The sequence below is a fragment of the Staurois parvus genome, unplaced genomic scaffold, assembly GCF_062004578.1.
Source record: "Staurois parvus isolate SC_StPar_1 unplaced genomic scaffold, SC_StPar_1.0 ptg000598l, whole genome shotgun sequence".
Classification (NCBI taxonomy): domain Eukaryota; kingdom Metazoa; phylum Chordata; class Amphibia; order Anura; family Ranidae; genus Staurois; species Staurois parvus.
Window position 1 is genome coordinate 865,910 of NW_028318394.1, and position 27,446 is coordinate 893,355.

The following is a 27,446-nucleotide window of genomic DNA, read 5'->3' on the forward strand; positions in this document are numbered from 1 at the left end:
GTTACTCAGGGACAGACAGAATTGTTACTGAGTGCCAGAGAATTGTTACTCAGGGACAGACAGAATTGTTACTGAGTGCCAGAGAATTGTTACTCTCACAGACACAAAATTGTTACTTGCACAGACACAGAATTGTTACTTGCACAGACACACAATTGTTACTCAGGGCCACAGAATTCATACTCAGGGACAGACAGAATTGTTACTGAGTGCCAGAGAATTGTTACTCAGGGACAGACAGAATTGTTACTGAGTGCCAGAGAATTGTTACTCTCACAGACACAAAATTGTTACTTGCACAGACACAGAATTGTTACTCGCACAGAGACAGAATTGTTACTCAGGGCCACAGAATTCATACTCAGGGACAGACAGAATTGTTACTGAGTGCCAGAGAATTGTTACTCAGGGAAGACAGAATTGTTACTGAGTGCCAGAGAATTGTTACTCAGGGACAGACAGAATTGTTACTGAGTGCCAGAGAATTGTTACTCTCACAGACACAAAATTGTTACTTGCACAGACACAGAATTGTTACTCGCACAGAGACAGAATTGTTACTCAGGGCCACAGAATTCATACTCAGGGACAGACAGAATTGTTACTGAGTGCCAGAGAATTGTTACTCAGGGACAGACAGAATTGTTACTGAGTGCCAGAGAATTGTTACTCTCACAGACACAAAATTGTTACTTGCACAGACACAGAATTGTTACTTGCACAGACACACAATTGTTACTGAGTGCCAGAGAATTGTTACTCAGGGACAGACAGAATTGTTACTGAGTGCCAGAGAATTGTTACTCAGGGACAGACAGAATTGTTACTGAGTGCCAGAGAATTGTTACTCAGGGACAGACAGAATTGTTACTGAGTGCCAGAGAATTGTTACTCGCACAGACACAAAATTGTTACTTGCACAGACACAAAATTGTTACTTGCACAGACACAGAATTGTTACTCGCGCAGACACAGAATTGTTACTCAGGGCCACAGAATTCATACTCAGGGACAGACAGAATTGTTACTGAGTGCCAGAGAATTGTTACTCAGGGACAGACAGAATTGTTACTGAGTGCCAGAGAATTGTTACTCAGGGACAGACAGAATTGTTACTGAGTGCCAGAGAATTGTTACTCAGGGACAGACAGAATTGTTACTGAGTGCCAGAGAATTGTTACTCGCACAGACACAAAATTGTTACTTGCACAGACACAGAATTGTTACTCGCACAGACACAGAATTGTTACTCGCACAGACACAGAATTGTTACTCAGGGCCACAGAATTCATACTCAGGGACAGACAGAATTGTTACTGAGTGCCAGAGAATTGTTACTCAGGGACACCTAATCGTTGAATTAAATAGTATGTCAGACAACATGCAGAGGAGTGGCAGAGGAGGCAATGTTTTAGGAGCGAGCAGACGTGGCAGCAGAGGAAGGGGTCGAGGCAGCAGTATTCGCAGCCAGAGGCCAGTGCTCCCGGTGTCATCCAGCGGTCGTGTCTCCACCGACAACCCTGCCGTCATTGATTGGTTGGCTCGGTCGTCTTCCTCTTCCCAGGTCACCTCTGACACCTACAGCCAACGGTCGGTGGGTACGTCAGACACAACCGTTAGTTGGCATGGCCCGGGACCAAGCCCACTGAAATCACGTGTCCTCTACCTGCCCCTGTCCTTTGCTGTTCCCTCACCAAGCGAAGTATCGCATGCTGTGGGCTCAGCCCCACTGTACAGTGAGGAAGAGCTAACAGAGGGCGGTCAGGAACGGGGGGAGACATCGGCCTTTTCAGCAGCCAAGCGAACAAGTACTGGCGAGGAGAGTGGCTCGGTAGCCGGTCTAGAGACAGGTCTGTCTCCTGACCCAGACGCAGCCGAGGGGGCTAGTAGTGAGGCGGAGACCCTACTTGATGATGAGGAGGTTGATCGCACTTGGCAGCCTCGTCGTCATCAGGCAATTTCTTCCGCATCATCAGGAGAAGAGGGTGGCAGCTTGGCAGCGAGCAAAACAGTCGGTGGGTTGCCCAGGAGACAGCAGCAGGGTCGCATCAGTGTCAGTGGAGCCAAACGTCCACGGAGTAGAGCACCAGCTCCACTGCAGCCTACCACCACGGCCAGTAGTGGTGCCGGTGCGCACGGAGGAAGTAGCAGTCAGCCAGTGAAGAGTAGCGGGGGCAAAGTTTCCTACTCGGTGGTGTGGCAATTTTTCCTCAAGCCGCCCGAGGAAGTAAATGTAGCCGTATGTCGACTATGTGGCCAGAAATGCAAGCGTGGCCAGGGGGCCCATGTTGGGACTACAGCGTTGCGTCAGCATATGCAGCGTCACCATTCGGTGGCCTGGGAAAACCGTGATAAACATACGGCGGTTCTGCCTGCCCCAGCCCCCGCTCCATCACCCGCTCCGTTACTTGCTCCGTCACCCGACGTCGTCAATCGCCCTCTATCAGCCAGTCAAGGCTCCAACACCTCTGCTGAGGGGAGTTGTCGCTCATTGGCATCTTCCGCTCGTTCAGATGCTCCTTCTCCTGCTACTCCTCTTCTCGGATTCCGTCAACAGTCTTTCTTGGAATCCGTATCCAAGAGACAACAGTTTGCGAGCACGCACCCGACGGTGCAAAAGCTGAACGTCCTCCTGTCCAAGTTGCTGGTGCTGCAGTCCCTCCCTTTCCAACTGGTGGACTCAGCACCTTTCCGAGAAATGATGGCTTGTGCCGCGCCGCGGTGGAGAGTGCCAAGCCGTCATTTCTTTGCCCAAAAGGCAGTGCCAGCCCTGCATTCACATGTAGAAGAGATGGTGGGCCAGTCTTTGAGCATGTCGGTCTCTGCCAAAGTGCACGGCAGCGCCGACGTGTGGAGCTGTAACTACGGTCAGGGACAGTACATGTCATTTACGGCCCACTGGGTGAACGTGGTGCCGGCACAGCCGCACCAGCAACTTGGACAGGTCACGACGCTTTTGCCTCCACGTTTGCACGTCCTTGGTCCAGCAAGCATGTCCGCCTCTACCACCTCTTTTTCCGCCGTGTCCTCAGCCGCCACCCCCGTGCCAAGTCCCATTACCCGACCGGCATATCACATGTGCAGGGCGCAACGGTGTCACGCTGTGCTGCACCTGGTATGCCTTGGCGAACGTAGTCACACAGGGGAGGAACTGCTGAGTGTAATGAACAGAGAAATCGACAGATGGCTGTCTCCGCGCAAACTAAAAATCGGAACCATGTTGACTGACAACGGAAAGAACATGGTGTCTGCTCTGCGTCAAGGAAGGTTGTGCCATGCGCCATGCATGGCTCACGTGTTCAATCTGGTTGTCAAGCGGTTCCTAAAATCCACCATCCCACTGCAAGACATCCTTAAAATGTCACGTAAACTGTGCATGCATTTCAGCCATTCCTACACCGCAAAGAACACCCTCATTGAGCTGCAGCGGCAGAACGGAATTCCACAGCATCGCCTGATCTGCGACGTTGCAACAAGGTGGAATTCAACCCTACACATGTTAGACCGCCTTTACGAGCAGCGAAAGGCCATCACCGATTTCCTGATGTTACAAGCGGATAAAGGTACTCCCCTGTGTAACTTAGATGTCAGCCATTGGCAGCTCATGCGTGACACCTGCCGCTTGCTCAGGCCCTTTGAGGAGGCCACGCTATTCGTGAGTCGGCAGGACTATGGGATGAACGACGTCATTCCTCTGTTGCACGTCCTGGAACAAATGCTGTTAACAATGGCTGGTCAGGGTGCGGTAGACGTGGCGCACAGATCTCAACGCCACATGACCCCTGTGGGGGCAGGACAGGAAGAAGAGGAGGAGGTAGAGGAGGACATTTGTGCTCAGGAATTATTGAGTGAAATGGGTGGTTTTTCCACTCAGCGGACAGGAGTGGAGGAGCAGGAGCATCTGGTAGAGGAGGAGGAGGAGGAGACAGAGGACCCAGACGCACCGTGGCAGTATGCTGTGGAGATGGAGGCAGGGAGTCCCTCGCATTCCTTGGCACAAATGGCCCATAGCATGCTCGGTTGCTTGCGTAGCGACAGCCGAATAATAACCATCAGACAGAGGGATGACTTTTGGCTGTCCACCTTGTTGGACCCTCGCTACCGGTCCAAAATGGTGGCCTTTTTCACACCTGCTGAGAGGGAGGCCAAAATTACGTACTATAAAAACCACCTATGTAGTCAGTTGGTCTCTGCCTTTGTGCGCCATCGTCCATCCTCAGACACTGTGGGCCCTGTGCGCTCGCGTTCCGCTGGCATGGCAGCAGGGGAGGGGTGGGGTGGTAGGAGCAGTGGCAGCTCCACCAGCAGCGGCTGCCTCAGTCTGCAGTCGATGATGAGTAGCTTTCTTCACCAGCGCAGTGAGGAAACTACTAACCAGCCGCAGCAGCAGCAGCAGCATCAGGTGGACCTGGAGCAGGAGCTCAAACAACAGGCTTGGGCCTACTTGGACAGCACCCTGCCAACCGAGGTAGACAATCCCCTTGACTACTGGGCAACGAAACTTGACCTTTGGCCCCAACTAGCTGAATTTGCCCTTGAAAGGCTGTCATGCCCGGCCAGTAGCGTGGCATCGGAGCGCGTGTTTAGTGCGGCAGGAGGTATTGTAACTCCGCGGAGGACACGACTGTCCACCCAAAGTGTGGAGAGACTCACGTTTGTGAAAATGAATCAGGCGTGGATTAGTCTGGATTTCAAACCACCAGTTCCTGACACAACTGACTAAATCCGCCATGAATCATGCCTCAAACATGTGCCACTTTCAGGTCTCCTCACACTGCTGGTGTGTTGAATTTTTTGACATAGGGTGCTGGCAGATTACGGGCCTCCTATAGCTGCTGCCAGGCCCCTAATCTGCCATAGGCCCTATATACCACCTCCTCCTGCTGCTGCCAGGTCCAGAGTCTCTCATGGGTCCCTGTACGGCCTCCCATTGCTGCTGTCTCCATCGCCACACTCTGCTGCCATGTGCCACTTTCAGGTCTCTTCACACTGCTGGTGTGTTAAATTTTTTGACATAGGGTGCAGGCAGATTACGGGCCTCACATAGCTGCTGCCAGGCCCCTAATCTGCCATGGGCCCCTATATACCACCTCCTCCTGCTGCTGCCAGGTCCAGAGTCTCTCATGGGTCCCTGTACGGCCTCCCATTGCTGCTGTCTCCATCGCCACACTCTGCTGCCATGTGCCACTTTCAGGTCTCTTCACACTGCTGGTGTGTTAAATTTTTTGACATAGGGTGCTGCAAGATAACGGGCCTCACATAGCTGCTGCCAGGCCCCTAATCAGCCATGGGCCCCTATACCGCCTCCTCCTGCTGCTGCCAGGTCCAGAGTCTCTCATGCCATGTGCCACTTTCAGGTCTCTTCACACTGCTGGTGTGTTAAATTTTTTGACATAGGGTGCAGGCAGATTACGGGCCTCACATAGCTGCTGCCAGGCCCCTAATCTGCCATAGGCCCCTATATACCGCCTCCTCATGCTGCTGCCAGGTCCAGAGTCTCTCATGGGTCCCTGTACGGCCTCCCATTGCTGCTTTCTCCATCGCCACACTCTGCTGCCATGTGCCACTTTCAGGTCTCTTCACACTGCTGGTGTGTTAAATTTTTTGACATAGGGTGCAGGCAGATTACGGGCCTCACATAGCTGCTGCCAGGCCCCTAATCTGCCATGGGCCCCTATATACCGCCTCCTCATGCTGCTGCCAAGTCCAGAGTCTGTCATGGTCCCTGTACGGCCTCCCATTGCTGCTGTCTCCATCGCCACACTCTGCTGCCATGTGCCACTTTCAGGTCTCTTCACACTGCTGGTGTGTTAAATTTTTTGACATAGGGTGCAGGCAGATTACGGGCCTCACATAGCTGCTGCCAGGCCCCTAATCTGCCATGGGCCCCTATATACCGCCTCCTCATGCTGCTGCCAAGTCCAGAGTCTGTCATGGTCCCTGTACGGCCTCCCATTGCTGCTGTCTCCATCGCCACACTCTGCTGCCATGTGCCACTTTCAGGTCTCTTCACACTGCTGGTGTGTTTAATTTTTTGACATAGGGTGCAGGCAGATTACGGGCCTCACATAGCTGCTGCCAGGCCCCTAATCTGCCATGGGCCCCTATATACCGCCTCCTCATGCTGCTGCCAAGTCCAGAGTCTGTCATGGTCCCTGTACGGCCTCCCATTGCTGCTGTCTCCATCGCCACACTCTGCTGCCATGTGCCACTTTCAGGTCTCTTCACACTGCTGGTGTGTTAAATTTTTTGACATAGGGTGCAGGCAGATTACGGGCCTCACATAGCTGCTGCCAGGCCCCTAATCTGCCATGGGCCCCTATATACCGCCTCCTCATGCTGCTGCCAAGTCCAGAGTCTGTCATGGTCCCTGTACGGCCTCCCATTGCTGCTGTCTCCATCGCCACACTCTGCTGCCATGTGCCACTTTCAGGTCTCTTCACACTGCTGGTGTGTTAAATTTTTTGACATAGGGTGCAGGCAGATTACGGGCCTCACATAGCTGCTGCCAGGCCCCTAATCTGCCATGGGCCCCTATATACCGCCTCCTCATGCTGCTGCCAAGTCCAGAGTCTGTCATGGTCCCTGTACGGCCTCCCATTGCTGCTGTCTCCATCGCCACACTCTGCCATGTGCCACTTTCAGGTCTCTTCACACTGCTGGTGTGTTAAATTTTTTGACATAGGGTGCAGGCAGATTACGGGCCTCACATAGCTGCTGCCAGGCCCCTAATCTGCCATGGGCCCCTATATACCGCCTCCTCATGCTGCTGCCAAGTCCAGAGTCTGTCATGGTCCCTGTACGGCCTCCCATTGCTGCTGTCTCCATCGCCACACTCTGCTGCCATGTGCCACTTTCAGGTCTCTTCACACTGCTGGTGTGTTTAATTTTTTGACATAGGGTGCAGGCAGATTACGGGCCTCACATAGCTGCTGCCAGGCCCCTAATCTGCCATGGGCCCCTATATACCGCCTCCTCATGCTGCTGCCAAGTCCAGAGTCTGTCATGGTCCCTGTACGGCCTCCCATTGCTGCTGTCTCCATCGCCACACTCTGCTGCCATGTGCCACTTTCAGGTCTCTTCACACTGCTGGTGTGTTAAATTTTTTGACATAGGGTGCAGGCAGATTACGGGCCTCACATAGCTGCTGCCAGGCCCCTAATCTGCCATGGGCCCCTATATACCGCCTCCTCATGCTGCTGCCAAGTCCAGAGTCTGTCATGGTCCCTGTACGGCCTCCCATTGCTGCTGTCTCCATCGCCACACTCTGCTGCCATGTGCCACTTTCAGGTCTCTTCACACTGCTGGTGTGTTAAATTTTTTGACATAGGGTGCAGGCAGATTACGGGCCTCACATAGCTGCTGCCAGGCCCCTAATCTGCCATGGGCCCCTATATACCGCCTCCTCATGCTGCTGCCAAGTCCAGAGTCTGTCATGGTCCCTGTACGGCCTCCCATTGCTGCTGTCTCCATCGCCACACTCTGCCATGTGCCACTTTCAGGTCTCTTCACACTGCTGGTGTGTTAAATTTTTTGACATAGGGTGCAGGCAGATTACGGGCCTCACATAGCTGCTGCCAGGCCCCTAATCTGCCATGGGCCCCTATATACCACCTCCTCCTGCTGCTGCCAGGTCCAGAGTCTCTCATGGGTCCCTGTACGGCCTCCCATTGCTGCTGTCTCCATCGCCACACTCTGCTGCCATGTGCCACTTTCAGGTCTCTTCACACTGCTGGTGTGTTAAATTTTTTGACATAGGGTGCTGCAAGATAACGGGCCTCACATAGCTGCTGCCAGGCCCCTAATCAGCCATGGGCCCCTATACCGCCTCCTCCTGCTGCTGCCAGGTCCAGAGTCTCTCATGCCATGTGCCACTTTCAGGTCTCTTCACACTGCTGGTGTGTTTAATTTTTTGACATAGGGTGCAGGCAGATTACGGGCCTCACATAGCTGCTGCCAGGCCCCTAATCTGCCATGGGCCCCTATATACCGCCTCCTCATGCTGCTGCCAAGTCCAGAGTCTGTCATGGTCCCTGTACGGCCTCCCATTGCTGCTGTCTCCATCGCCACACTCTGTTGCCATGTGCCACTTTCAGGTCTCTTCACACTGCTGGTGTGTTAAATTTTTTGACATAGGGTGCAGGCAGATTACGGGCCTCACATAGCTGCTGCCAGGCCCCTAATCTGCCATGGGCCCCTATATACCGCCTCCTCATGCTGCTGCCAAGTCCAGAGTCTGTCATGGTCCCTGTACGGCCTCCCATTGCTGCTGTCTCCATCGCCACACTCTGCCATGTGCCACTTTCAGGTCTCTTCACACTGCTGGTGTGTTTAATTTTTTGACATAGGGTGCAGGCAGATTACGGGCCTCACATAGCTGCTGCCAGGCCCCTAATCTGCCATAGGCCCCTATATACCGCCTCCTCATGCTGCTGCCAGGTCCAGAGTCTCTCATGGGTCCCTGTACGGCCTCCCATTGCTGCTTTCTCCATCGCCACACTCTGCCATGTGCCACTTTCAGGTCTCCTCACACACTGCTGGTGTGTTGAATTTTTTGACATAGGGTGCTGGCAGATTACGGGCCTCCCATAGCTGCTGCCAGGCCCCTAATCTGCCATGGGCCCCTATATACCGCCTCCTCATGCTGCTGCCAAGTCCAGAGTCTGTCATGGGTCCCTGTACGGCCTCCCATTGCTGCTGTCTCCATCGCCACACTCTGCCATGTGCCACTTTCAGGTCTCCTCACACACTGCTGGTGTGTAGAATTTTTTGACATAGGGTGCTGGCAGATTACGGGCCTCCCATAGCTGCTGCCAGGCCCCTAATCTGCCATGGGCCCCTATATACCGCCTCCTCATGCTGCTGCCAAGTCCAGAGTCTGTCATGGGTCCCTGTACGGCCTCCCATTGCTGCTGTCTCCATCGCCACACTCTGCCATGTGCCACTTTCAGGTCTCCTCACACTGCTGGTGTGTTGAATTTTTTGACATAGGGTGCTGGCAGATTACGGGCCTCCTATAGCTGCTGCCAGGCCCCTAATCTGCCATGGGCCCCTATATACCGCCTCCTCATGCTGCTGCCAAGTTCAGAGTCTGTCATGGGTCCCTGTACGGCCTCCCATTGCTGCTGTCTCCATCGCCACACTCTGCCATGTGCCACTTTCAGGTCTCCTCACACTGCTGGTGTGTTGAATTTTTTGACATAGGGTGCTGGCAGATTACGGGCCTCCTATAGCTGCTGCCAGGCCCCTAATCTGCCATAAGCCCCTATATACCGCCTCCTCATGCTGCTGCCAAGTCCAGAGTCTGTCATGGGTCCCTGTACGGCCTCCCATTGCTGCTGTCTCCATCGCCACACTCTGCCATGTGCCACTTTCAGGTCTCCTCACACACTGCTGGTGTGTTGAATTTTTTGACATAGGGTGCTGGCAGATTACGGGCCTCCTATAGCTGCTGCCAGGCCCCTAATCTGCCGTAGGCCCCTATATACCGCCTCCTCATGCTGCTGCCAGGTCCAGAGTCTCTCATGGGTCCCTGTACGGCCTCCCATTGCTGCTGTCTCCATCGCCACACTCTGCCATGTGCCACTTTCAGGTCTCCTCACACTGCTGGTGTGTTCCATTTTTTGTCATAGGGTGCTGGCAGATTATGGGCCTCCCATAACTGCTGCCAGGCCCCTAATCTGCCATGGGCCCCTATACCGACTCCTCATGCTGTGACGTTGCAACAAGGTGGAATTCAACCCTACATATGTTAGACCGCCTTTACGAACAGCAAAAGGCCATCACAGATTTCCTGATGTTAAAAGCAGATAAAGGTACTCCCTGTGTAACTTAGATGTCAGCCATTGGCAGCTCATGCGTGACACCTGCGCTTGCTCAGGCCCTTTGAGGAGGCCACGCTATTCGTGAGTCGGCAGGACTATGGGATGAACGACGTCATTCCTCTGTTGCACGTCCTGGAACAAATGCTGTTAACAATGGCTGGTCAGGGTGCGGTAGACGTGGCGCACAGATCTCAACGCCACATGGCCCCTGTGGGGGCAGGACTGGAAGAAGAGGAGGAGGTAGAGGAGGACATTGGTGCTCAGGAATTATTGAGTGAAATGGGTGGTTTTTCCACTCAGCGGACAGGAGTGGAGGAGCAGGAGCATCTGGTAGAGGAGGAGGAAGAGGAGACAGAGGACCTAGACGCACCGTGGCAGTATGCTGTGGAGATGGAGGCAGGGAGTCCCTCGCATTCCTTGGCACAAATGGCCCATAGCATGCTCGGTTGCTTGCGTAGCGACAGCCGAATAATAACCATCAGACAGAGGGATGACTTTTGGCTGTCCACCTTGTTGGACCCTCGCTACCGTTCAAAAATGGTGGCCTTTTTCACACCTGCTGAGAGGGAGGCCAAAATAACGTACTATAAAAAACACCTATGTAGTCAGCTGGTCTCTGCCTGTCTGCGCCAACGTCCATCCTCAGACACTGTGGGCCCTGTGCGCTCGTGTTCCGCTGCCATGGCAGCAGGGGAGGGGTGGGGTGGTAGGAGCAGTGGCAGCTCCACCAGCAGCGGCTGCCTCAGTCTGCAGTCGATGATGAGTAGCTTTCTTCACCAGCGCAGTGAGGAAACTACTAACCAGCCGCAGCAGCAGCAGCAGCATCAGGTGGACCTGGAGCAGGACCTCAAACAACAGGCTTAGGCCTACTTGGACAGCACCCTGCCAACCGAGGTAGACAATCCCCTTGACTACTGGGCAACGAAACTTGACCTTTGGCCCCAACTAGCTGAATTTGCCCTTGAAAGGCTGTCATGCCCGGCCAGTAGCGTGGCATCGGAGCGCGTGTTTAGTGCGGCAGGAGGTATTGCAACTCCGCGGAGGACACGACTGTCCACCCAAAGTGTGGAGAGACTCACGTTTGTGAAAATGAATCAGGCGTGGATTAGTCTGGATTTCAAACCACCAGTTCCTGACACAACTGACTAAATCCGCCATGAATCATGCCCCAAACATGTGCCACTTTCAGGTCTCCTCACACTGCTGGTGTGTTCCATTTTTTGTCATAGGGTGCTGGCAGATTACGGGCCTCCCATAGCTGCTGCCAGGCCCCTAATCTGCCATGGGCCCCTATACCGCCTCCTCATGCTGCTGCCAAGTCCAGAGTCTCTCATGGGTCCCTGTACGGCCTCCCATTGCTGCTGCCTCCATCGCCACACTCTGCCATGTGCCACTTTCAGGTCTCCTCACACTGCTGGTGTGTTCCATTTTTTGTCATAGGGTGCTGGCAGATTACGGGCCTCCCATAGCTGCTGCCAGGCCCCTAATCTGCCATGGGCCCCTATACCGCCTCCTCATGCTGCTGCCAGGTCCAGAGTCTCTCATGGGTCCCTGTACGGCCTCCCATTGCTGCTGTCTCCATCGCCACACTCTGCCATGTGCCACTTTCAGGTCTCCTCACACTGCTGGTGGGTTCCATTTTTTGTCATAGGGTGCTGGCAGATTACGGGCCTCCCATAGCTGCTGCCAGGCCCGTAATCTGCCATGGGCCCCCGTACCGACTCCTCATGCTGCTGCCAGGCCCGTAATCTGTCATGGGCCACTGTTGTCGCTTGTTGGCATATTCCGCTCGTTCAGATGCTCCTTCTCCTGCTACTCCTCTTCACGGATTCCGTCAGCAGTCTTTCTTGGAATCCGTTTCCAAGAGACAACAGTTTGCGAGCACGCACCCGACGGTGCAGAAGCTGAACGTCCTCCTGTCCAAGTTGCTGCTGCCAGGCTCGTAATCTGTCATGCGCCCCTGTACCGCCTCCTCATGCTGCTGCCAGGTCCAGAGTGTGTCATGGGCCCCCGTACCGACTCCTCATGCTGCTGCCAGGCCCGTAATCTGTCATGGGCCCCTGTACCGCCTCCCCATGCTGCTGCCAGGTCCAGAGTGTGTCATGGGTCCCTGTACGGCCTCCCATTGCTGCTGCCAGGCCCGTAATCTGCCATGGGCCCCTGTACCGACTCCTCATGCTGCTGCCAGGCCCGTAATCTGTCATGGGCCCCTGTACCGCCTCCTCATGCTGCTGCCAGGTCCAGAGTGTGTCATGGGTCCCTGTACGGCCTCCCATTGCTGCTGTCTCTATCGCCACACTCTGCCATGTGCCACTTTCAGGTCTCCTCACACTGCTGGTGGTTTCCATTTTTGTCATAGGGTGCTGTATGGCCTCCCATTGCTGCTGCCTCCACCGCCACACTGTGGCTCCACACTCTGGTTTTGGCCCCGTGACTGCCCAAATGAGTGAAGTGTGCGGTGATTCTAAGATCGACGGCACTCATCTGCATGTCATACTGACTGACAGTATTATTTCTCTTCCCCAGCAGACTCCAAGGGCATTTAAATTAAAGGTACAGTGTTCTGCACTAATATTAAGTCTCTCTGAAGCCTAGAAACACCCTTTTTTAAGTTAAATTCACAGCGAATTTATTCGACTCGAATCGAATATTGTCCACGAATTCGCCGAATCAGTCGAATCGAATTTTTCATTTCTTCGCTCATCTCTAATCAGAATGTCTAGCTTCCAGGCCCTTGTGGTGACGAGAAAAACACGATAGCGAGACATGCAGAGTGCCAGTGAGCATAGTGTGCCCCACGGAATTGAAGCTAGAGATTCTGAGCATGTGAGCTTGGAATGTACAATTAAAGAAGACAGTGCAACAACATAATACCAATACGACATGATAATACAGTATATCATATCATATTATGGATCCAATAGGGTGCTTAGACAAGAGAAATAAAACCAAAGGAAGGAAACCTTCTGAATGAACACAAATAACAGGGTGAACATCATAAAAATGTAGCATAAGGCACACTATAGGCTGGGGAGAGCATATTCTCCATGAGACAAAGTGACACAACCGCACCATGGCAGGTATCATCCCACTTTTTAGCACCAGCAGCATAGCGTCCATGTTTGGAAGGATCCTTCAGGGGACTGCTTTGGTGTTTGGTGGTGTTAGTTCCAACAGTGGGAGCATCCATGATGTTATCATCCATAAGATGAGTGGAGGACAGTTCGCCAGCCAGCATAGATTCCACATATTGTTTCGCCACCTCAGGAGAAGTAAAATACAGCTGGTCACCTTCAGGAGAGCGTAGACGCAGTATCACAGGGTAGACTAGGGAGAATCACAGTTTATGCTGGCAAAGAAGAGAACAGGTTGGGGAAAAATACTTGCGTTGTTTCGACACTTCCACGGAATAGTCAGCGAATAATAATAGTTTGTGGTTGTCCATGAAAAAGTTCCCACCCTTGAGATAGAATTGCAGAATAAGTTGTTTATCTGCATAGTTTAGGTATCTGACAATGACCGGTCTGGGCCTAAGTTTTTGCTCTTGCGATGGGCCCATGCAATGGGCTCTTTCCATAAAGCATGGATAGCAAAGGCCCAGAACTTCAGGGATGCGGTGGCTGCAGAGCTCCATTACATAAGCGGTTTGTGTTTTGGCACTGCGTTACTTTAACTGACAATTGCGCGGTCATGAAATGCTGCACCAAAATCAAATTTATGTGCTTTTTTCCCCCACAAATTGGGCTTTCTTTCGGTGGTATTTGATTGCCTGTGCATTTTTTATTTTTTGTGCTATAAAAAAAAAAGACTGACAATTTTGAGAAAAAAACACTATTTTGGACTTTTTGCTATTAACATGTCCAGTAAAAAAAAATTAAAAATCAAATTTCATCATAAATTTTGGCCAAAATGTATTCTGCAACGTCTTTGCTAAAAAAAAATCCCAATACATGTAAATTAATTGGTTTATGTGAAAGTTATAGCGTTTACAAATGGTGGTATAGATACCAGATTTTTTCATTTTATACTAATAATAGCGGTGATCGGCGACTTATGGCAGTGATCAGCGACTTATAGTGGGACTGCAGCGGACATTCTAACACTGCGGGAAACTGACTTGGGGTCACTGACATCCCTAGTGACACCAATCAGTGCAAAAAAATAAGCACTGACACTGTACTAATGGCACTGGGGAGGAAGGCGTTAACATTTGGAGGCAATCAAAGGGTTAACTGTGTGAGGGGAGTGTTTTACTAGGGGGCGGGGGGTGTGTACTTCACTGTTACACACTGATCCGGAAGACTGTGCTCAGCAATCCGGAACAGTGTGCTGAAAACTAACAAGGAGGAGAGCTCCATTGAAAACGATGCAGCCTTTCTCCCCGTCAGTGTTTGCCAGCAATCACCGGGCTCCGGCAGGTAGTCACTGGCCGGGACCCAGTGATTGATACACCCGTCTGCGATCGGTGCTGCGGGTAGGGCGGTCACATGCCTCACGCGCACCCCCTACCCAGAAATGCAGGATCATGTTTATATACACACCGGGGCCGCCTTGTAGCAGTATATGTACTGTGGGCGGTCCCCTAGTGGTTGAAGATGATTGTTTATAGGATTCTGGCAGTCCTATAATATTTATTATTTATTTCAGGTACTTATATAGCGCCTTCAATTTACACAACGCTTTATACATATACACTGCGTTCCAAATTATTATGCAAATTCTATTTAAGTGTCACAAAGAATGCAATATTTTGTTTTTCAGTTTAACTCATGGATGGCATTGTGTGTCAGGGCTCTTTTGATCACTGAAAACAATCACGGACACCTGTGATAATTAGATTGGCCGGCGAGCCCAATTTAAGGAAAAACTACTAAAGGAGAGTGTTCCACATTATTAAGCAGAGCACCATTTTCAAGCAATATGGGGAAGAAAAAGAATCTCTCTGCTGCCGAAAAGAGTGAAATCGTTCAATGCCTTGGACGAGGTATGAAAACATTAGATATTTCACGAAAACGTAAGCGTGATCATCGCACTATTAGGAGATTTGTGGCTGATTCAGAGCACAGACGGGTTGGTGCAGATAAAGGCAGATTGAGGAAGATTTCTGCCAGATCCAAGCATCGGATCAAGAGAGCAGCTGCTAAAATACCATTACATAGCAGCAAACAGATATTTGAAGCTGCTGGTGCCTCTGGAGTCCCACGGACATCAAGGTGTAGAGTCCTCCAGAGTCTTGCAACTGTGCATAAACCTTCTATTCGGCCACCACTAAGCAATGCTCACAAGCAGAAACGGCTGCATTGGGCAGAAAAATACATGAAGACTAATTTTCAAACAGTCCTGTTCACTGATAAGTGCCGTGCAACCCTGGATGGTCCAGATGGATAGAGTAGTGGATGGTTGGTGGACGGCCACCCTGTTTCAACAAGGCTCCGACGTCAGCAAGGTGGTGGTGGAGTCATGTTTTGGGCAGTAATCATGGGAACAGAGAGCGTCGGCCCCTTTAGAGCCCCCAAAGGTGTAAAGATGACCTCTGCAAAGTATGTGGAGTTTATGACTGACCACTTTCTTCCCTGGTACAGAAGGAAGAACTATGCTTTCCGTAATAAAATCATCTTCATGCATGACAAGGCACCATCTCATGCTGCAAAGAATACCTCTGCATCAATGGCTGTTATGGGAATAAAAGGAGAGAAAGTCATGGTGTGGCCTCCATCCTCCCCTGACCTCAATCCTATTGAGAACCTTTGGAGCATCCTCAAGCAAAAGATGAGGGTGGGAGGAAGTGTACATCCAAACAGCAGCTCTGGGAGGCTATTCTGACACCTTGCAAACAAATTCAAGCAGAAACTGTCCAAAAACGCACAAGTTCAATGGATGCAAGACTTATGAAGCTGCTATCAAATAAGGGGTCGTATGTTACAATGTAACGTGACCTGTTAAAATGTTTAAAAAGTTAAAATGTTGTTAAAAGTTTGATTGAAATAGCTTTTGATTTCAGTAAATATGCTGAATACTGTCCATGATACTTTTTTAATTTGCACTAACATACAATTTTGAGGACAAGCTTTCGGGGTATGTCCCCTTCTTCAAAAGTCCAAGCAGTACTGTACAAATCACAAACATTCAGCAGAATCTTAGAAGAGATGAAGAAAAAAAAAAAAAAAGAGAGGCTAGAGATAAGATACAGCCTGAGCGAGGGGGGGAGGGGGGGATACTACACTCACACAGAGGGAGTCAAGCTTGCTTCAGCTAATAGTTGTATAGTTGTGTATTATCCCCCCCCCCCCTCGCTTGGGCTGTATCTTATCTCTAGCCTCTTTCTTTTTTTTTCTTCTTCATCTCTTCTAACATTGTTCTGAAACCTTGTGATTTGTACAGTACTGCTTGGACTTTGAAGAAGGGGACATACCCCATTAGCTCGTCCTCAAAATTGTATGTTAGTGCAAATAAAAAAGTAGCACGGACAGTACTCAATTGTTTCTGTCGCAAATGCACTAATACGGCTACAATCACCTCAAAGTAAATATGCTGCAAACACAACAAATGATAATTTTCAGTTCTTTGTAACCTATAAATTGTTTTGAAACTTACTGTGCGTAATAATTTGGAACAGTGCATTGTAAGTGTTTTATGTTTTAAAAAAATCCTGTTATCATTAGGAGGTTTGTTCAATAAAATTTGAATTGTACTCTTAATAGTTGATAACATGAGAATTATGCTGACTGTTATTTACATCAATTATTTAGGTAAATAAGAAAAATATCATTTGCATAATAATTTGGAACACGGTGTACATTGTACATTCACATCAGTCCCTAACCCTCAAGGGGTGTACAATCTAAGGTCCCTAACTTACATTCATACATACACATATTAGGGCCAATTTAGACAGGAGCCAAGTAACCTACCAGCATGTCTTTGGAGTGTGGGAGGAAACCGGAGTACCCGGAGGAAACCCACACAGGCACAGGGAGAACATGCGAACTTCAGGCAGGTGGTGCCATGGCTGGGATTTGAACCAACGACCTTAGTACTGCCAGGCGGAAGTGCTAACCATTTAGCCACTAATACATAGGTTATTCCTATGAGATCTGTTCTGCAAGTCCTCTATTTTGTCAAGTACAGATTGGGGTAATCCCCTCTGTGTAGTAATGGCCATGTTTACCTGAAGTAGTTGCTTCTCTACAGAGGAATTACGCCGCTCCGCTTTCTCCAGCCTATGAGTCTGACTGTGAATCTCCTGTCGCAGCTGTTCTATGCCCTGCTGTACTGCTTTGTCAACCACCTCTGAGATCAGTGGGGTGAGTATGTTTGCCACGGCCTGAGCAATCCTGCTGTGTGAGAAATCATGCTGTAGGGAAGGCAGAGAGTGAACAGCCGCATGCTGTGCTTGCTGTATAGTGGTGACCATTTTGGATGTCACCTCTGGCCCTGTGTCAGGATCCTGCCAGGATCCCTGTATTGATCTGGAAGCGGAGCCCTACAGAAAGCAATCCATCTAGTCCCCTGGTGCGGGAGGGACACAATCCCCCCAGGTAACCGGAGCACTGGTGAGGTTTCAAACTGCAGAGGGCAGCGGGGCAGGGAGCAGCGACGGATCACTCCATCCTCACACTGCACAGGAACCGGAAGTCAATACTAGCACTTTAAAATGGAATGTATTTAGAGCATGCAATTCATAAACAAATTGGATGGGAGTATAATTCACTGTTAATACCACTGGTGGGAACAAACTTTTTCCCACCAGGGAAAGATGATATATCAGAAAAATGGATAAAAGATAGAAATGCACAACTAAAAGATATTATGAAAAAGGTGGAACTATGTTCTCTTCAAGAACTGAAACATAAAGGAGTTATTTTATGTATTAGATGAGTGGCGATATTATCAATTAAGACACTTTGTGGTGGCACTTCCACAACAAGTAAGAGCATTGGGGATCTGTATCCACTTGAACAGATGTTGAGTCCGGGTGTTATACAGAAATATGGCACCTTTCATATATATATATATATATAAGGTACTTACTAAAATATTTGGACATATCCCTCCACAGTTTTTAGAGAAATGGGAGAAGGAACTTGGAATGCAATTAAATGAACAGCAAAAAAGGAAAATATTTACTTTAGCACATGGGGCTGTGGATATGAATGTAGTGGAAATTAATCACAAATATTTAGCAAGATGGTATATTACACCTAGTGTGGCACACAAGCAACAACCAGAGAACTCACTACTATGTTGGAGAGGGTGTGGGATAAAAGGAACTATGGCACATATATGGCGGAAATACCTTAGGATATAAGAGTTTTGGCAGGAAATAGTACAACAAATACAAGAGATTTTGGGAGTTAATATTCTAAATGGGTTTGTTTATTCCATAATACTGAGCTAACAGTGAAACAATATAAAAAATGATAATATTCCATAAATTAAACGTGGCAAAATGATTGATCCCAAAGTTTTGGCAGGTCCAGGAGATCCCTAAAGTAAAGGATTGGATATATAGGGTAGAACATATTTATAGGATGGAGGAATTATATCATAGATGGAGAGGACAAAATGGAAACATTTTTGAAAATATGAAGGGGATGGTGCAACTTCAAATCCTCACAGAGATATGCAGAACTGCTGGGAGTTTAAAGTAATGAGTAGAGATGAGCGAATCGAACATGGCAAAGTGGAATTCGTTTCGAAGATCAGGAAAAATTCGAATTTTCCCAAAAATGGCGGCGACATGTGTGGCGACGGAGCGGGGATCTCTGGGAAGGCGCGTAGACAAGGCGCGCTGACCCATAATGCATTCATTCATGACATGTGATCGCATTAGCCAATCAGCAGCCAGCCAGCCAGCCAGCACTGTGTAATGGTGGAGCTATAAATTGCGGCCATCTTAGAATTCTCCATTAGCGTCCGGTCATTCAAGAGAGACAGACCTGTCTGTATTAGGGACAGAGTTAGGGCCACAGAGACTTTAGGGCCACAGAATCGTTACTCAGGGACACAGAATCGTTACTCAGGGACACAGAATCGTTACTCAGGGACAGACACAGAATCGTTACTCAGGGACACAGAATCGTTACTCAGGGACACAGAATCGTTACTCAGGGACACAGAATCGTTACTGAGGGACACAGAATCGTTACTGAGGGACACAGAATCGTTACTCAGGGACACAGAATCGTTACTGAGGGACACAGAATCGTTACTCAGGGACACAGGATCGTTACTCAGGGACACAGAATCATTACTCAGGGACACAGAATCGTTACTCAGGGACACAGAATCGTTACTGAGGGACACAGAATCGTTACTCAGGGACACAGAATCGTTACTCAGGGACACAGACTTGTTACTGAGGGACACAGAATCGTTACTCAGGGACACAGAATCGTTACTGAAGGACACAGAATTGTTACTGAGGGACACAGAATTGTTACTCAGGGACACAGAATCGTTACTCAGGGACACAGAATTGTTACTCAGGGACACAGAATCGTTACTCAGGGACACAGAATCGTTACTGAGGGACACAGAATCGTTACTCAGGGACACAGAATCGTTACTCAGGGACACAGAATCGTTACTCAGGGACACAGAATTGTTACTGATGGACACAGAATCGTTACTCAGGGACACAGAATCGTTACTCAGGGACACAGAATCGTTACTCAGGGACACAGAATTGTTACTGAGGGACACAGAATCGATACTGAGGGACACAGAATTGTTACTCAGGGACACAGAATTGTTACTCAGGGACACAGAATCGTTACTCAGGGACAGACACAGAATCGTTACTCAGGGACACAGAATCGTTACTCGGGGACACAGAATCGTTACTGAGGGACACAGAATCGTTACTCAGGGACACAGAATCGTTACTCGGGGGACACAGAATTGTTACTCAGGGACACAGAATCGTTACTCGGGGACACAGAATTGTTACTCAGGGACACAGAATCGTTACTTTCTGCTTCACAACCACTATTGAATTAAAGAGTATGTCAGACAACACGCAGAGGAGTGGCAGAGGAGGCAATGTTTCAGGAGCGAGCAGATGTGGCAGCAGAGGAAGGGGTCGAGGCAGCACTAGTCGCAGCCAGAGGCCAGTGCTCCCGGTGTCATCCAGCGGTCGTGTCTCCACCGACAACCCTGCCGTCATCGATTGGTTGACTCGGTCGTCTTCCTCTTCCCAGGTCACCTCTGACACCTACAGCCAACGGTCGGTGGGTACGTCAGACACAACCGTTAGTTGGCATGGCCCGGGAGCAAGCCCACTGAAATCACGTGTCCTCTACCTGCCCCTGTCCTTTGGTGTTCCCTCACCAAGCGAAGTATCGCATGCTGTGGGCTCAGCCCCACTGTACAGTGAGGAAGAGCTAACAGAGGGCGGTCAGGAACGGGGGGAGACATCCGCCTCTTCAGCAGCCAGGCGAAGAAGTAGTGGCGAGGAGAGTGGCTCGGTAGCCGGTCTAGAGACAGGTCTGTCTCCTGACCCACACGCAGCCGAGGGGGCTAGTAGTGAGGCGGAGACCCTAATTAATGATGATGAGGCTGATCGCACTTGCCAGCCTCGTCGTCATCAGGCTATTGCTTCCGCATCATCAGGAGAAGAGGGTGCCAGCTTGCCAGCGAGCAAAACAGTCGGTGGGTTGCCCAGGAGGCAGCAGGGTCGCAGCAGTGTCAGTGGAGGCAAACGGCCACGGAGTACAGCACCAGCTCCACTGCAGCCTACCACCACTGCCAGTAGTGGTGCCGGGATGCACGGAGGAAGTAGCAGTCAGCCAGTGAGGAGTATCGGGGGCAAAGTTTCCTACTCGGCGGTGTGGCAATTTTTAGTCAAGCCGCCCGAGGAAGTAAACGTAGCCGTATGTCGACTATGTGGCCAGAAGGTCAAGCGTGGCCAGGGGGCCAATGTTGGGACTACAGCATTGCATCAGCATATGCAGCGTCGCCATTCGGTGGCCTGGGAAAACCGTGATAAAGATACGGCGGTTCTGCCTGCCCCAGCCCCCGCTCCATCACCCGCTCCGTTACTTGCTCCGTCACCCGATGTCAATCGCCCTCTATCAGCCAGTCAAGGCTCCAACACCTCTGCTGAGGGGAGTTGTCGCTTGTTGGCATCTTCCGCTCGTTCAGATGCTCCTTCTCCTGCTACTCCTCTTCACGGATTCCGTCAGCAGTCTTTCTTGGAATCCGTTTCCAAGAGACAACAGTTTGCGAGCACGCACCCGACGGTGCAGAAGCTGAACGTCCTCCTGTCCAAGTTGCTGGTGCTGCAGTCCCTCCCTTTCCAAGTGGTGGACTCAGCACCTTTCCGAGAAATGATGGCTTGTGCCGAGCCGCGGTGGAGAGTGCCAAGCCGGCATTTCTTCGCCAAAAAGGCAGTGCCAGCCCTGCATTCACATGTAGAAGAGATGGTGGGCCAGTCTTTGAGCATGTCGGTCTCTGCCAAAGTGCACGGCAGCGCCGACGTGTGGAGCTGTAACTACGGTCAGGGACAGTACATGTCATTTACGGCCCACTGGGTGAACGTGGTGCCGGCACAGCCGCACCAGCAACTTGGACAGGTCACGCCGCTTTTGCCTCCACGTTTGCACGTCCTTGGTCCAGCAAAGATGTCCGCCTCTACCACCTCTTCTTCCGCCGTGTCCTCAGCCGCCACCCCCGTGCCAAGTCCCATTACCCGACCGGCATATCACATGTGCAGGGCGCAACGGTGTCACGCTGTGCTGCACCTGGTATGCCTTGCCGAACGTAGTCACACAGGGGAGGAACTTCTGAGTGTAATGAACAGAGAAATTGACAGATGGCTGTCTCCGCGCAAACTGAAAATCGGAACCATGTTGACCGACAACGGAAAGAACATGGTGTCAGCTCTGCGTCAAGGAAGGTTGTGCCATGCGCCATGCATGGCTCACGTGTTCAATCTGGTTGTCAAGCGGTTCCTAAAATCCACCATCCCACTGCAAGACATCCTTAAAATGTCACGTAAACTTTGCATGCATTTCAGCCATTCCTACACCGCAAAGCACACCCTCCTTGAGCTGCAGCGGCAGAACGGAATTCCACAGCATCGCCTGATCTGCGACGTTGCAACAAGGTGGAATTCAACCCTACATATGTTAGACCGCCTTTACGAACAGCGAAAGGCCATCACCGATTTCCTAATGTTACAAGCGGATAAAGGTACTCCCCTGTGTAACTTAGATGTTAGCCATTGGCAGCTCATGCGTGACACCTGCGCTTGCTCAGGCCCTTTGAGGAGGCCACGCTATTCGTGAGTCGGCAGGACTATGGGATGAATGACGTCATTCCTCTGTTGCACGTCCTGGAACAAATGCTGTTAACAATGGCTGGTCAGGGTGCGGTAGACGTGGCGCACAGATCTCAACGCCACATGACCCCTGTGGGGGCAGGACAGGAAGAAGAGGAGGAGGTAGAGGAGGACATTGGTGCTCAGGAATTATTGAGTGAAATGGGTGGTTTTTCCACTCAGCGGACAGGAGTGGAGGAGCAGGAGCATCTGGTAGAGGAGGAGGAGGAGACAGAGGACCCAGACGCACCGTGGCAGTATGCTGTGGAGATGGAGGCAGGGAGTCCCTCGCATTCCTTGGCACAAATGGCCCAGAGCATGCTCGGTTGCTTGCGTAGCGACAGCCGAATAATAACCATCAGACAGAGGGATAACTTTTGGCTGTCCACCTTGTTGGACCCTCGCTACCGTTCAAAAATGGTGGCCTTTTTCACACCTGCTGAGAGGGAGGCCAAAATAAAGTACTATAAAAACCACCTATGTAGTCAGTTGGTCTCTGCCTTTCTGCGCCAACGTCCATCCTCAGACACTGTGGGCCCTGTGCGCTCACGTTCCGCTGCCATGGCAGCAGGGGAGGGGTGGGGTGGTAGGAGCAGTGGCAGCTCCACCAGCAGCGGCTGCCTCAGTCTGCAGTCGATGATGAGTAGCTTTCTTCACCAGCGCAGTGAGGAAACTACTAACCAGCCGCAGCAGCAGCAGCATCAGGTGGACCTGGAGCAGGACCTCAAACAACAGGCTTGGGCCTACTTGGACAGCACCCTGCCAACCGAGGTAGACAATCCCCTTGACTACTGGGCAACGAAACTTGACCTTTGGCCCCAACTAGCTGAATTTGCCCTTGAAAGGCTGTCATGCCCGGCCAGTAGCGTGGCATCGGAGCGCGTGTTTAGTGCGGCAGGAGGTATTGTAACTCCGCGGAGGACACGACTGTCCACCCAAAGTGTGGAGAGACTCACGTTTGTGAAAATGAATCAGGCGTGGATTAGTCTGGATTTCAAACCACCAGTTCCTGACACAACTGACTAAATCGGCCATGAATCATGCCCCAAACATGTTATTATTTTTAACATAGGCCTCTGTATGGCCTTCAATTTAAGCTGCTTACGCTTCGCCACTCTGCCATGGGCCCCTGTACCGCCTCCTGCTATCCTGCGACGACTATCAAGAGTCCAATGGCAGAGTGGCGGAGCAGAAGCAGCTTCAATTGAAGGCCATACACAGGCCTAGGTTTAAAAGTCCCTCACAGTTAATTCCAATAACGAACTCTACTCCTCCGTGCAATCTACTTACGAGACCCTGGGCAGGTCTGGGTCCAATTTGTGGTAGAGACTGGTTTTGTTCAGCCATGCTTGAGCGAGTAATAACAGGTCTGTGCTGCCCTTTGGTGTCTGGCTTAATGCGCACAACACTGAACGTCCCAGCGTTTGTCAACGATTTGCCGTTAAGTGATGCAAAGCCACTGAACCACGTTCATGAGGAGCCGGTACAGGGGGCCATGAATCAGTATGGACCTGGCAGCAGCGTGAGCAGACGACAGAGGCACATGGCGCAGGGTGGCGGTGTAAGCAGCATTATTCTGAAGCCATACACAGGCCTAGGTTAAAAAGCGGAAGCCGTCAGAAGCGTGAGCAGACGACAGAGACACATGGCGCAGGGTGGCGGTGGATGCAGCAGTATTCGGAAGCCAAACACAGGCCTCGGTTAAAAAGCGGAAGCCGTCAGCAGCATGAGCAGACGACAGAGGCACATGGCGCAGGGTGGCGGTGGAGGCAGCAGCAATGGAAGGCCATACAGCACCCTATCACAAAATGGAACCCACCAACAGTGTAAGGAGACCTGAAAGTGGCACATGGCAGAGTCGTCTCCCCACTATTAGTCGTCTCCCCACGCTGCTGCTGGGGGGACTTTTTTACATAGGCCTCTGTATGGCCTTCAATTTTAGCTGCTTACGCTCCGCCACTCTGCCATGGGCCCCTGTACCGCCTCCTCATGCTGCTGCCAGGCCCGTAATCTGCCATGGGCCCCCGTACCGACTCCTCATGCTGCTGCCAGGCCCGTAATCTGTCATGGGCCCCTGTACCACCTCCTCATGCTGCTGCCAGGTCCAGAGTGTGTCATGGGTCCCTGTACGGCCTCCCATTGCTGCTGTCTCCATCGCCACACTCTGCCATGTGCCACTTTCAGGTCTCCTCACACTGCTGGTGGGTTCCATTTTGTCATAGGGTGCTGTATGGCCTCCCATTGCTGCTGCCAGGCCCGTAATCTGCCATGGGCCCCCGTACCGACTCCTCATGCTGCTGCCAGGCCCGTAATCTGTCATGGGCCCCTGTACCGCCTCCTCATGCTTCTGCCAGGTCCAGAGTGTGTCATGGGTCCCTGTACGGCCTCCCATTGCTGCTGTCTCCATCGCCACACTCTGCCATGTGCCACTTTCAGGTCTCCTCACACTGCTGGTGGGTTCCATTTTGTCATAGAGTGCTGTATGGCCTCCCATTGCTGCTGCCAGGCCCGTAATCTGCCATGGGCCCCCGTACCGACTCCTCATGCTGCTGCCAGGCCCGTAATCTGTCATGGGCCCCTGTACCGCCTCCTCATGCTGCTGCCAGGTCCAGAGTGTGTCATGGGTCCCTGTACGGCCTCCCATTGCTGCTGTATCCATCGCCACACTCTGCCATGTGCCACTTTCAGGTCTCCTCACACTGCTGGTGGGTTCCATTTTGTCATAGGGTGCTGTATGGCCTCCCATTGCTGCTGCCAGGCCCGTAATCTGCCATGGGCCCCCGTACCGACTCCTCATGCTGCTGCCAGGCCCGTAATCTGTCATGGGCCCTTGTACCACCTCCTCATGCTGCTGCCAGGTCCAGAGTGTGTCATGGGTCCCTGTACGGCCTCCCATTGCTGCTGTCTCCATCGCCACACTCTGCCATGTGCCACTTTCAGGTCTCCTCACACTGCTGGTGGGTTCCATTTTGTCATAGGGTGCTGTATGGCCTCCCATTGCTGCTGCCAGGCCCGTAATCTGCCATGGGCCCCCGTACCAACTCCTCATGCTGCTGCCAGGCCCGTAATCTGTCATGGGCCCCTGTACCGCCTCCTCATGCTGCTGCCAGGTCCAGAGTGTGTCATGGGTCCCTGTACAGCCTCCCATTGCTGCTGTCTCCATCGCCACACTCTGCCATGTGCCACTTTCAGGTCTCCTCACACTGCTGGTGGGTTCCATTTTGTCATAGGGTGCTGTATGGCCTCCCATTGCTGCTGCCAGGCCCGTAATCTGCCATGGGCCCCCGTACCGACTCCTCATGCTGCTGCCAGGCCCGTAATCTGTCATGGGCCCCTGTACCTCCTCCTCATGCTGCTGCCAGGTCCAGAGTGTGTCATGGGTCCCTGTACGGCCTCCCATTGCTGCTGTCTCCATCGCCACACTCTGCCATGTGCCACTTTCAGGTCTCCTCACACTGCTGGTGGGTTCCATTTTGTCATAGGGTGCTGTATGGCCTCCCATTGCTGCTGCCAGGCCCGTAATCTGCCATGGGCCCCCATACCGACTCCTCATGCTGCTGCCAGGCCCGTAATCTGTCATGGGCCCCTGTACCGCCTCCTCATGCTTCTGCCAGGTCCAGAGTGTGTCATGGGTCCCTGTACGGCCTTCCATTGCTGCTGTCTCCATCGCCACACTCTGCCATGTGCCACTTTCAGGTCTCCTCACACTGCTGGTGGGTTCCATTTTGTCATAGGGTGCTGTATGGCCTCCCATTGCTGCTGCCAGGCCCGTAATCTGCCATGGGCCCCCGTACCGACTCCTCATGCTGCTGCCAGGCCCGTAATCTGTCATGGGCCCCTGTACCGCCTCCTCATGCTTCTGCCAGGTCCAGAGTGTGTCATGGGTCCCTGTACGGCCTCCCATTGCTGCTGTCTCCATCGCCACACTTTGCCATGTGCCACTTTCAGGTCTCCTCACACTGCTGGTGGGTTCCATTTTGTCATAGGGTGCTGTATGGCCTCCCATTGCTGCTGCCAGGCCCGTAATCTGCCATGGGCCCCCGTACCGACTCCTCATGCTGCTGCCAGGTCCAGAGTGTGTCATGGGTCCCTGTACGGCCTCCCATTGCTGCTGTCTCCATCGCCACACTCTGCCATGTGCCACTTTCAGATCTCCTCACACTGCTGGTGGGTTCCATTTTGTCATAGGGTGCTGTATGGCCTCCCATTGCTGCTGCCAGGCCCGTAATCTGCCATGGGCCCCCGTACCGACTCCTCATGCTGCTGCCAGGCCCGTAATCTGTCATGGGCCCCTGTACCGCCTCCTCATGCTGCTGCCAGGTCCAGAGTGTGTCATGGGTCCCTGTACGGCCTCCCATTGCTGCTGTCTCCATCGCCACACTCTGCCATGTGCCACTTTCAGGTCTCCTCACACTGCTGGTGGGTTCCATTTTGTCATAGGGTGCTGTATGGCCTCCCATTGCTGCTGCCAGGCCCGTAATCTGCCATGGGCCCCCGTACCGACTCCTCATGCTGCTGCCAGGCCCGTAATCTGTCATGGGCCCCTGTACCGCCTCCTCATGCTGCTGCCAGGTCCAGAGTGTGTCATGGGTCCCTGTACGGCCTCCCATTGCTGCTGTCTCCATCGCCACACTCTGCCATGTGCCACTTTCAGGTCTCCTCACACTGCTGGTGGGTTCCATTTTGTCATAGGGTGCTGTATGGCCTCCCATTGCTGCTGCCAGGCCCGTAATCTGCCATGGGCCCCCGTACCAACTCCTCATGCTGCTGCCAGGCCCGTAATCTGTCATGGGCCCCTGTACCGCCTCCTCATGCTGCTGCCAGGTCCAGAGTGTGTCATGGGTCCCTGTACGGCCTCCCATTGCTGCTGTCTCCATCGCCACACTCTGCCATGTGCCACTTTCAGGTCTCCTCACACTGCTGGTGGGTTCCATTTTGTCATAGGGTGCTGTATGGCCTCCCTTTGCTGCTGCCTCCACCGCCACACTGTGGCTCCACACTCTGGTTTTGGCCCCGTGACTGCCCAAATGAGTGAAGTGTGCGGTGATTCTAAGATCGACGGCACTCATCTGCATGTCATACTGACTGACAGTATTATTTCTCTTCCCCAGCAGACTCCAAGGGCATTTAAATTAAAGGTACAGTGTTCTGCACTAATATAAAGGCTCTCTGAAGCCTAGAAACACCCTTTTTACACGTTAAATTCGCAGCGAATATATTCGCCTCGAATCAAATTTATTCTGCGAATTCGCCGAATCAGCCGAATCGAATTTTTGAATAATTCGCTCATCTCTAGTAAT